Here is a 12,226-nt window from a genome sequence, read left to right on the forward strand (position 1 = left end):
AGGCATAAAGTAACAATAACTTCCATAGGTAGTACACCACATGGTCATCTTTATCAATTAGTCAGTTCTGTTTTGTTTTTAACAAGAACTTCCATAGGTAGTACACCACATGGTCATCTTTATCAATTAGTCAGTTCTGTTTTGTTTTTAACAATAACTTCCATAGTTAGTACAACAAATGGTCATCTTTATCAATTAGTCAGTTCTGTTTTGTTTTTAACAAGAACTTCCATAGTTAGTACACCACATGGTCATCTTTATCAATTAGTCAGTTCTGTTTTGTTTTTGACAATAACTTCCATAGTTAGTACAACAAATGGTCATCTTTATCAATTAGTCAGTTCTGTTTTGTTTTCAACAAGAACTTCCATAGTTAGTACACCACATGGTAATCTTTATCAATTAGTCAGTTCTGTTTTGTTTTTAACAATAACTTCCATAGGTAGTACACCACATGGTCATCTTTATCCATTAGTCAGTTCTGTTTTGTTTTTGATAATAACTTCCATAGGTAGTACACCACGTGGTCATCTTTATCCATTAGTCAGTTCTGTTTTGTTTTTAACAAGAACTTCCATAGTTAGTACACTACATGGTCATCTTTATCAATTTGTCAGTTCTGTTTTGTTTTTAACAATAACTTCCATAGTTAGTACACCACGTGGTCATCTTTATCCATTAGTCAGTTCTGTTTTGTTTTTAACAATAACTTCCATAGTTAGTACAACAAATGGTCATCTTTATCAATTAGTCAGTTCTGTTTTGTTTTTGACAATAACTTCCATAGTTAGTACAACAAATGGTCATCTTTATCAATTAGTCAGTTCTGTTTTGCTTTTGACAATAACTTCCATAGTTAGTACAACAAATGGTCATCTTTATCAATCAGTCAGTTCTGTTTTGTTCACAAACCAACTGATAATCAGGCTTAAATCTTCATATAGGCATGCCAATGATATATATATTTGAGACCCACATCCTTAATAACATAACTAAATGGTTTACTTGTAAAGTATCCTTATTAGCAGAAAGTTTAGCTTTTTTTTTTTCACAAGACAGAGACAGGTTACATGAAAATGTAAGGGCTAAGAAATTAAGAATTCATTAGAAGAACTGAAGTGTAAGCTATATACAATTAGCCACAATACTAGATGTAGAGTAAATACATCAGTAGTAGTTTACTTGTTTTAGGATAACTTTTAGGATATGTTAAACAATATGTTATCTCAAGGGATAAATAACACTACAGCTGCCATAAAATAAAACATCAATATCATCAGAAGGGATAACTAGCTGGTATTTATTCACGGTACACTTTACTTCACTAAAACCTTGTCAGATCTGTCAGTGACTACATCATTTGAACCAAAGCAGCTCAAAGGAGCCCAATTTTTTGCTACTTTCCATCATCAGGAATGAGTAGAAACTTTTTAGCAAGCCACAAAGGTTAAATAAGCAAATACTGAAGAGTTGTGTCATGCAACATACAAGTTTATTAACCTTGTGGGTCAAGTTCAGAGGAGAAAGAGCACAGCATTAGGAGGAGCTCGTTAAATAAAACAGTAGGATTCCAATATTTAGTTGGTACACAAAAATAGATATTAAGTTTATTAAAGTTAATATTTTCTTACAATGAAAATGTATTTCTGATAGGTACATACCTCCTGACACACAAACCCATCTCGATGTTCTTTCTGCCCTCTAAGCATTGCTAAAAAAAATTTTTGCACTCAGTCTGTATCACCCATCAATTTCGCACCATATTTGAACAAGTACATATCATGTGACAACTCTCCACCAATAGTATTGTACCACCTATACTGTCACAGCTAGCTTCCTCTACCATTTCTGCTCCATCCTCACATTCAAGAATTGGAAGGATCTAAAACAAGCAGTGGGGAGGAAGGGTGGGAGAAGGTAAATACATTTTCAGGGTAAGAAAATGTTAACTTCCAATACAGTCTTACCTCCATTTACATAAAGCTAGAATTCCACATTACAAAGGTGGAGAGGCCAGTTTAAGCTCACAATATTGAAACCAAGCAGAAAGTGACCATCCGAAATGAAAATGAAGCACATTTTAGGGTACCGCACTACTTCTGGAACAGGTATGCTCTTCGACCTTGAAATATGAAAAGGATGTGCACAAATGCAATTTGTTTTGAGAGGTGCAATCCATAGTAAAATAGAAACCAAATTAGCTACGTACGTACACAACCTCAACCAGACAGACGAAGTTCCATAACTCGTCCTCGGCATTAGAAGGTTGAGGATCAAGAAAAGATAAAATAAATATATTGTAACAAACATAGTGGTTAGGTCAATTGGAGAGTGTTATATACACACTCATCAACCCCAACCATAAGTAATCATGAATGTCATACGTCAAGCAACTGGAATTACGAGATAGCTTTCGGCCCAAACCAGATAAACTCCCAAAATCACCGTAGGAGAAAGAAGTACAACAGAATGAACCTGGCATTAAGGGGTCATGGCATTGCCTCAACTCAACTGTAACAACATTGTAATACCTGTAACCGGTATTACAAGCAGAAATTATAACTCACTCAACCGTAAATGCTAGGAAGAGACATCCTGCACCCAGAATTATAAGGAGGACACGCAACATTCGCTCAACCATAGGAACAGTGTATGTACATCCTGTTGCTGGGTGTTACAAGGTAGATGAAGTCCCTGAAACTCAACCATAGGAGCAGAGAAAAAAGTTCCTGCAACCAGTATTAATGAGAAGAGAGGCCTCTATTGCACACAACCATAGGAACAGGGCGGTGTTGTCCCAAACCCAGTATTATGAAAAGGATCCCGCAAAGGCTGGACCTGTTCCAACCGACAGCTGTCCACCTGGAAATAAAATATCCAGGGGAAATGAAAGGAGGGAAACCAGCTTTGCTCTCTTCTTACTGAGTGTATAATCATGAGTATGTATGGTAAATTAAATTTCTATACTCACTCAAGAGGAAACCTACATGGTCCACCACCCCAGTGACTGGGAACTGCTAAGGACTCCTATGCTCTACTGAAAGAAAAAAGGGGGAGAAGTAAAAGTGGTGGGGAGTTCAGAGGAACATCACACCAAAGAAAGTGCAATGGGTGTCCATGATTTCCTATTTTTAATAGCAGACCAACCCTGAGTTATTTAATCAAAGGGTCAGCAGGGATGGGCAGAAATCCCCTTCTGCTTTACTCATGAAATCCATGAGTAATGGCCCGCCATTGAGTGAAATTGACTGATATTTAGATATATATATACACCACTGGGTATGCCACCAGCAGCCTCGTGGAAAACCCAATCTCTAAAGTGAGTGTTATAGTGTAACCAGTAAATAGTGCAGGTTTGAGGCCAAGCATATCTGACCAGGCAACATCCACCACAGAGTGAGAGATCCCATTATCAGTGGTAAAAACTAGGGTTGCTGAAAATAAAAACATAATTGATAAGAATTACCTCAACTGTTCTGACCCCATTTTGACTCCACCAAATATAACTCTATGTAACAGCATGGAGCCAAAATAGCATTTTGTAGTTTGAGTAAATAATACCTACAGTATCTCCAGTCTTATTTGCTAGCCCAAACCCTTAAGAAAACATAAAATCTGAAACACACAGTTTTTTTTTCAGGATATTGTAAATTTTCTAATTTAAGTTCTTGTAAAGTGCCAACCTCCACTACTGCCAATAGCAACTCATTCCACATGCCACCACAAAGAATAATACATACTTTACACACCAATGCTGCTAAATTAAAAATACAACTGTTTATTTGACTAACTCTTTAGGTCAGTTGAGAGTAAGATATTTAATAATCAATGTTAAAAGAAATGATGCTTCTCCAACAATCATACACAATATTACATGAATAACTACTTATTTTTATAGTAACATGTGAAGGTCAAAGTCCGCGAACTTCCGGTCAAATAACTTACAAAAAAATAATAATTCAAGGTTAACGTTCATTGGAGAAATATAATCTACAGTGGTACACGTTTACATCACAAACACTGAAACCATAGTTCAAAATATCGCATGAATTATGAAGATTATAAAAATAAAGTTATAGCAGAGCACCTGAATATTATACAGACACAATTAAGGAAGATGAGGTATGACATACTGACAGCCAGGTTATTCCTAAATTTTCAAGTATATATATATTAAGAAACGATACCTCTGTATAACTAAGCCTAATAGTAATACAAATTTCCACCTTGGATAACCCTTCTGAATCTAGCTTACAATTTACATCCTCATTTCTACTGCTAATCAGAGTGACTGAATTAATTTACGAAGATAACACAATAACAGCATTTTAAAACTTACTGATTTTTGTTTTTGTCACCTGCATGAGTTTCGGTCACCAGTTTAGCAACTCAATTTTACTTTCAGTTTAGGCTTTTACCGTTTTAGATCTTAACTTTTACATTAAACTTTTCAAGTTCTAAAGTAACAATAATAGTTATCAAAACGATTGTTGTATTGATATTTAGATAATTCACCGTACTTGCGTAAACGGTAAGATGTTAAAATAGTTCTGCAGAATATAGAACAGAAAAAGTTAGATTGGGGAATTTTCAATTAAACATCTACCTTAAAAACTGAAGTTTAAATCACAATTTCGCGTGATTATGCGTAAGTAATACTTCAGGAAATTCCGTTTAATCTGGTGAAACTTCATGGAAATACCTCTACGTCACACGACCTACGCTTCTTGTCTATCCGCCTCGTCTTCTATAGGACGCTGGATAAACAAGACTAATATTCAATCACTGACTCTGATTGCAACTTTATAAATTATTAAACGATTACTTTTATATTCAGACAGTTCACTGTAATTTTGTAAAGCCGTATGATTTAATAATAAAAGTCAACCTAGTATGAAACTCAAACTAAACTCCTGTGCTTTTTCTTTAATGATGACCTTCACTGTATTTTGATTTTAAACAAAATTATATTTCAAACTACTTATAAATTTATGTTCGTTTTCAATCTGAACAAATTGAAGCCGTGCGATATATCCGGGTAAAACTGAAATTATTTAATTCCTGTACCCAAGTGGTTTAGCGGTAAGTTAACGGACTTACAACGCTTAACTCTGGGGTTCGATTTCCTTCGATTATTCAAAATATAATATATATCTCTCATTTAATGGAACCGAGCGTTGCCAAGTGGTTAATGTGCCAGAATATGAATACGATAATCTATGGTTCGCGTTCCATTGCCTCAAAATAGCAATTTGGAACCGTGGGTGAGTTATAAGAGTAACAGTCAAATCCCGCTATTCGATTAGAGTCCTCCAAGATTTGATGGTGGGCAATGTTGACTACCTGCCCTTCCTCTTGTCCAGAGGTCCTACGCTGGGGTTACAGGACAGTGTCAGGTGGATCGTAACAAATACACGATACTGTTAAGGTACTCAGTATCCATAGGTTCATTGGGTGAGGGCCTTGTACTTAAGAAATGTGGAAACCCATACTATAGTCTAGTATGTCAGCTCAATTTTAGAAACGGCTTGCACAGATAACACTTGTGTACCTTTGCGTGAATATCCGAAATAAACACACATACAGACCAATGCATTTGATATTTCAAATACATTATATTGGCTCTATTAGAATGCATAGCTAAATCAGCAAACTTGTCTTCAAAAACAGAAGAAAAAATGAATTGTTTTGTAGTTCCTGTTAGAAAAGGTTTCGAGCGTCATCTAGTGAGGATCCGAACAAGCACTTGAAACGTTTCCGAACCAGCCAAGGTATCTGAAGGTCCTTATGTTATTCACTCATTCCCTGACACCAAAACTAGTTTTAAATAACAAATACTTCAAATATCATTTCTTTGTGGTTGTATCTAATTTCTAACGATGCACTTTAAGTAAATTATTTGACTTTAAATTATATAAACGTTTAAGTGCCGTTATGAACAGTCTTTATTTGTTTATTGTCTTTGATATATTTATATATATGATAGACGCCCCCTCAGTTGCTCAGCGGTAAGCCCGAAGGCTTATAACGCTACAAACCGGGTTTCGATTCCCGTGGTGTACACAGCACTGATAGCCCATTGTGTAGCTTTGAGCTTAACAGCAAAGAAACATACGTATGACAGATGTCCAACTTTTAAAGTGTAAAATTAAAACAAGAAAAAGAAAATCACTAATGCACTTAAAAAGGGACAACGAAAGTTTACGAAAGGATATATCCTAAAGCATTTGAAGCATTAATTTATTGACTACATGAAGTGTTAGCTGCACTGAAGGTAGCTTGTCAACAGCATCTACCACCACCTCTCAGGCCACTAATCGAAGAGTGGGAGTTGACTGTCACTCTTATTATAACGAACCCACGGCACAAAATGCAGACAACGTTTTCGCACAACGAGCCTCGAACCGTGAACCCTCACCAACTACTAAGCCACAGCAGAAAATGTCTTTAGTCTAACGATATCAATGTTGACCAGCACTTCACAAATAAAATATCATTCTTCTTTTTTTTTTCTGTTTGTTTTGAACCAAGAAACTTGACATTAATCCCACATGAACGAAATTTATAGAACGACAATAGTAATGTTTGAAACTAGAACAAACCAGGGCCATGAGAAACCTTAAATTTCTAATTCTTTAAGCAGGTTTTCAAAACTATTTACTAAACAAAATAGCAACGTTTACATAGCAGTCTCTTAAGATTGGACTTGTTTGATTGGTTGAAATTTACACTGATAAATTTAATGCTTTTGACCATGGGCTACTTTTTTTTTTACCAAGATTTGGAATTTCCGCGAAACTGTTTCCTTGGACTTTATGAATGGCCAGCAAAAATAAAATACTTTGGTATGGATAGAGATTCTATTGTACATATTCTTAGAATAGTAACTGGCATGAATTTAATTAAAAAGTTGTTACATGTTCTGGACTTGTTATTTATACGTGTTTTATTTTGTTGTTGTTTTTAAAATTGTTTTGTCAATAACGCGAAAACGTGTTATTTAGTAAAATATGGGCCCGGCATGGCCAGGTGGATAAGGCGCTCGACTCACAATCTGAGGGTCGCGGGTTCGAATCCGCATCCCACCAAACATGCTCGCCCTTTCAGCCGTGGGGGCGTTATAATGTGACGGTCAATCCTACTATTCGTTGGTAAAAGAGTAGCCCAAGAGTTGGCGGTGGGTGGTGATGACTAGCTGCCTTCCCTCTAGTCTTACACTGCTAAATTAGGGACGGCTAGCGCAGATAGCCCTCTTGTAGATTTGCGCGAAATTCAAAAACAAAGAAACAAAACAAAAGTAAAATATGGGCATGGAACATTTTGCAGTCGATATGTCTCCCCCCTATATTTTACATCAGAAAGTTATTTTGTTAAGTTATAAAAGATTTATACAATATAGATTGAAAAAGTGTATTGAATAGATTAATATTTTGTGCCAATACTTTTAAAAATGATTCTAGGGACACGTGCGGACAAAATATTGTTTGACCTGTAATTTTGCATAGTGAACACTGTTTAAACTTATGTGTCACATAAATTATGTTATTTTTTTTTTCAGGAAAGAGAAGAAATTACAGTTGAATATATCATCACGATAATGTAAACTAAAGACTGCATATGTCAATGTCTAGAAAATCATATCACTTTAGCCAAACTCCTAAAGGGAAAGACGAGACTATGTCAAATGGTGGAACAGATACGTGTACAAATTCATATGAGTTCGGTTTTTTTTTACTCCGCTATAAATGTTATTTGGAATAGTCAACAACGTATTCCCATTTTTCTTTGTATGGTGCGTACAAAGAAAGACTCTTCTCAACAAATTTAGGGGGTGGCCAGTAAATAAAACACTTGACGACACAATTTTTCGTGAATAAAGATTTTTTTGTTCACTTGTGTAAATTATTCTCTACAGTACATTTCCCCAATCTGCATTGTGTGTATATTTTCAAACTTATCTGTTGCACAGCTGCCCGTTCCACTTGTTGATATGAGAGGTTGATATACTCAAGCAACCACATTTTTTCCAACGTGGACCTCCAGTAGAAACTGTATTCAAAAACAGTAGATGCAATGACATCTTTCATAAATACCCTCTCCCCCAAAAAGTGGTGTCTAATATACACATCGATCTAAACTTTCCTGAATATTGACATCGTTAATATGTAACATCACTTAGTCAGTTTCATTCAACATATTGCTATATTTCCCGAATAATCTTCCACTTCAATTTTTAATATAGGCCTATATAAGGAAGTGTCGCTAGGCACTGACACACGGGGCCCGTGGCTCGATTCTATTTTACAGTGTTCCGAATGTCCAGTTGGTGTCCTGAAAAATCAGAATAGAAAACCATGATCGATAACATACTGAAACGCCGAAAATTTCCGCGCCAATGGGCTCGAGCCCCGAATCCTTTAAGCACCTAGCGACACCTCTACCAACGTATATATATATATATATATATATATATATTTTTAATCCTACGAAAGGTGTGTGTGTTGGGAAGAGGGAGAGAAGGTAGAGACTTTCCTGGCTCTACTGCTCTGTGTACCACTGCATCACTTACGTGAAAATCACAACAAAAGTAGTTATAGCGATGCATTAATAACCATCATATTTAAAATAACGAAAGAAAGATGGCAGCACTTTACATGTAAGCAAATTCTTGGATTTTATATGTATGTTTTGTTAAGTGCACAGCTACACAATGAATGAGTTTTGGCCACTGCTGGTATTGGACCCGATTTTTAAATGTTATAAGCCTTCAGACTTAGCGTGGGGAGGCAAATTTTCGGATAGGAGCGCAACTTATCTCCCATTAATTAATCAAATGAAATAATGACTGTTGAAAAATTTTCATTTCTTCGTATTTTCATTCAATATTCCATTTGCTTACATACTTCAACAATAATGTTTCTGACCTTCCTTCGAATCAATAGGGTCAACTTTCTTTTCCGGATAATAACATTTTCTGGATTTTCCCTTTAGGAAAAGCTCCTCAAGTTAATATACTTAATTTTTGGGTCACCCACAGTTTGTTTTGAGGTTATCTTACATTTGGTAAGTCTATATATATTCCTTTGGAAGTTATTCTTGTAACACTCTTACTTCTAATTTGTTCGTTTCATTTTAGCGCAAAGCTACATATTGGGAAATCTGAGATCTACCTACTAGGGGGAATCGAACCAGGATTTTAGCGTTGTAAGTCCGTGAACTTATCACTGATCTACTGGAGGACTGTTTACAGTCAAGTAAACCTCTGCCTGTTTCACAAGTTTGTTGACCACTGTATGAATCAATGATTAAACAAACTGCATGACCCTTTATTTACTTTTATTTTATACACCATCATTCTTGCAAGTACAAGTTACAAGAGTTTTCAAAGTTGAGCTCGACTGTCTTGTGAATACTTTGGTTTGACATCTTTCATGACTTAGTGTCGTTGCAGAACGGGATGAGAACATTCAAGTCTTGATGTATGGATTTGATTCCCTCGACAGAAGAGGAAGAACATCCAAGTCTTGATGTAAGGATTTGGTTCCCTCGACAGAAGAGGAAGAACACCCAAATCTTGGTGTAAGGATTTGGTTCCCTCGACAGAAGAGGAAGAATATCCAAGTATTGGTGTAGAGATCTGGTTCCCACGACAGAAGAGAAAGACCATTGAGGTTAAGGATTATTAAGCTCGCTAAGTTGTCCACTAACGAACACGATCTATCGTAGATCAGTTGAAATGGTGTTAATTAAGCTGAATCCTCTCTTGTACTACATGGTAGGGTTTTCAACCCGAGTGCTGTTCAGGTTGGGTTCTCAATAAAGTCCCTCATCCCAGATAGTGCCTTCTGTGCCTCTAAATGGAAGAATTGGTGGAATTTCGTTTCCGACAAATCTTACGTATGACTGGGCTGCCAGCGTATTTTGAACAAATTTAGAGATGGGAATACGGTCTATATCCGTATAAACTCGTTACTACATCACTGATATACGGCTATGAAATGAATCAAGTGGTCATTTAAGACATTTTACACTTCAACAAATACTAAACGATTTTCATGTTTAAGCTATATATCCTATTTTATCGAAATTCTAGGCAGCATAGACTTACTAGCGTAGGAGTTCCTACTGCCAGCTTCTGCCGTTTTGATTTTTAGATAAATGGCGTTTTGATCTTTGTAGTGAGACCTTTTACGCGTTACTGAAGTATTTGTATCACAGTCATTTCAGGATAAAACAAAAGCCTTAAAAATCAGCAAGGTATGGACATTTATGCTTCTCAAATATCATAGTAACACTGATGAACACAACCACTGGAATACAGGCAAAAGCTCAACAATAGGTCCGCGCTTTCAATAGAAATACCTGTCAACGAACTCAGTACAAAAACCGAAACCCAATTAAGTGTAAAGGAAGTTCCTGTTCATAGGAAACTCTAACACCAGTGTCACAGTGATATGCCTGCGGACTTACAACGCTAGAAACCGGGTTTCGATAACCGTGGTGGGCAGAGCACAGATAGCCCATTCTGTAGCTTGTGCTAAACTTCAAACAACACAAAAAATCAAACAAATTTATTACCACCTTTCTGCTGTGGCGCCATCTGTTGGTTGCTATAAACATATATATCAATATAAATTATATTTCTTCTCTCACTGGGACAACGGTAAGTTTACGGGCTTACAACGCTATAATCTGGGGTTAGATTCCCCACGGTGATACAGCAGATAAACCAATGTGGCTTTGCTCTAAAACAAACAAACACACCCACTTGCATTACATTTTAAGTAAGAAATTCGGCGTTTACCATTGCATTCCCCAAATTAAAATTGATTTAATAGTTTTTGATAATAAATAGATTTATGAGACGGCGATAACCGTTATTAAAGTTTGCCCCATTCCATGCATTGCTGTCCCAATGTTCTTGTGTGAAACATTGGTAGGACCAGAAGAAATAAGATAATGTTCGTTTACATATATTGTATTTGTTGATCACAAAGCTACACAATGGTCTATCCGTGTTCCGCCCACCGCGAATATGTAAACCCGAATATTAGTATATAAGTTCTAATGAGAAAGAAGAAAGAAAACCCCCATCGCTTTCCAAAAGGTAGACATTCTTCCTGCAGGGGTAAATAGTTAATGTCCACCCACAGAAAGCTTTCGGGTTTAGGGTTTTTCTGCTTTTGATTACTGTAAAAACTGAATATATATATAAGTGTTTTGGGGGCCTCTCATCTTCAAAGAAAAGGGGTAAAAAATATTCACCAAACAGTCTAAGCAATTGGCCTTGAAATCCCACAACCTTATGTGGCGTCATAAAATGTGCAAAAATTATTGGTCTCTTAACATCAATCTAGGTAGTGGTGGAGAGGGAGTGAGGTAAACTACTACCCGAATGAAAGTTAATATATATGGAAATATTTATTTAGTTGTTTATGTTTGCGAAATTAAATTTACCAGTGTCTATATTACGACTTGTTCCAAATATTTCTTATCCTTCTCAAATTTGTGTTTTGTTAATCACCTGACGCGATAACTGTTACTTGAATCCTAAAAATAAAACCAAACAAAAAAAAAACGGATCTATATTAAAAACAAAAACAAACATATCTGTAGAAGTAGTTGGCTGAGCGGTAAGTCTGGGGCTCATAACGCTAAAAACATGGCTTCGATACTCGTAGTGGGCACAGCACAGATAGCCAACTGTATAGTTTTGTGCCTAGGAGCAAAATCAAAACGAACTATTTCTAAGTTAAATCATAAAATAATATTCGTGTTCGTCTGAGCAGATTTCCGATAACATTGAGAATGACGGCGGATTTATCGTGTTTTTTGTCACCGTTAGCTACTTAACTTTGTATTGTATCAGCACCAAATTTGTTTTGTTTTTGTTGTAAAGTGCAAAGCTACACAATGGGCTATCTATACTGTGCCCACCAGGGGTATCGAAACCCGGTTTTTAGAGTTACAAATTTTCAGACTTTGCTTGTTTGTTGTTAACCAGCTATAAAACGGGTTACCTGTGCTCTCCCCAACACGGGTATCGAATCCCGATTTTTAGAATTATAAGCAGAAAGACTTACCACCGAGGGGGCTTAAAAGTTTTGTTTGTTTGTTGTTAAAGGCATAGTCCCTACACAATGGGCTATCTGTGCTGTACTCATCACGGATATCGAAACCCAGTTTTTAGCGTTAGAAGTTCGCAGACTTACCGCTGAGCCACTGG

General features: G+C 36.3%; 1 protein-coding gene across 4 annotated transcripts in view; it reads right to left on the reverse strand.

The window, feature by feature from the left end:
- LOC106465367 overlaps positions 1 to 4,707 on the reverse strand; it is a 26,452-nt gene extending 21,745 nt beyond the window's left edge. Inside the window, exon 1 of one of the 4 annotated variants that reach the window (XM_022393243.1) lies at positions 4,607 to 4,707. The gene's annotated coding sequence lies outside the window, so the exon portion shown is untranslated. Of the gene's footprint in view, positions 1 to 3,945; positions 4,010 to 4,087; positions 4,187 to 4,339 lie in introns of those variants that run through there. The other 3 variants (XM_022393242.1, XM_022393244.1, XM_013925589.2) reach the window with 3 other exon arrangements.
- Positions 4,708 to 12,226: the final 7,519 nt, after the last annotated feature.

This window comes from Limulus polyphemus, unplaced genomic scaffold, assembly GCF_000517525.1.
Source record: "Limulus polyphemus unplaced genomic scaffold, Limulus_polyphemus-2.1.2 Scaffold1922, whole genome shotgun sequence".
NCBI lineage: Eukaryota > Metazoa > Arthropoda > Merostomata > Xiphosura > Limulidae > Limulus > Limulus polyphemus.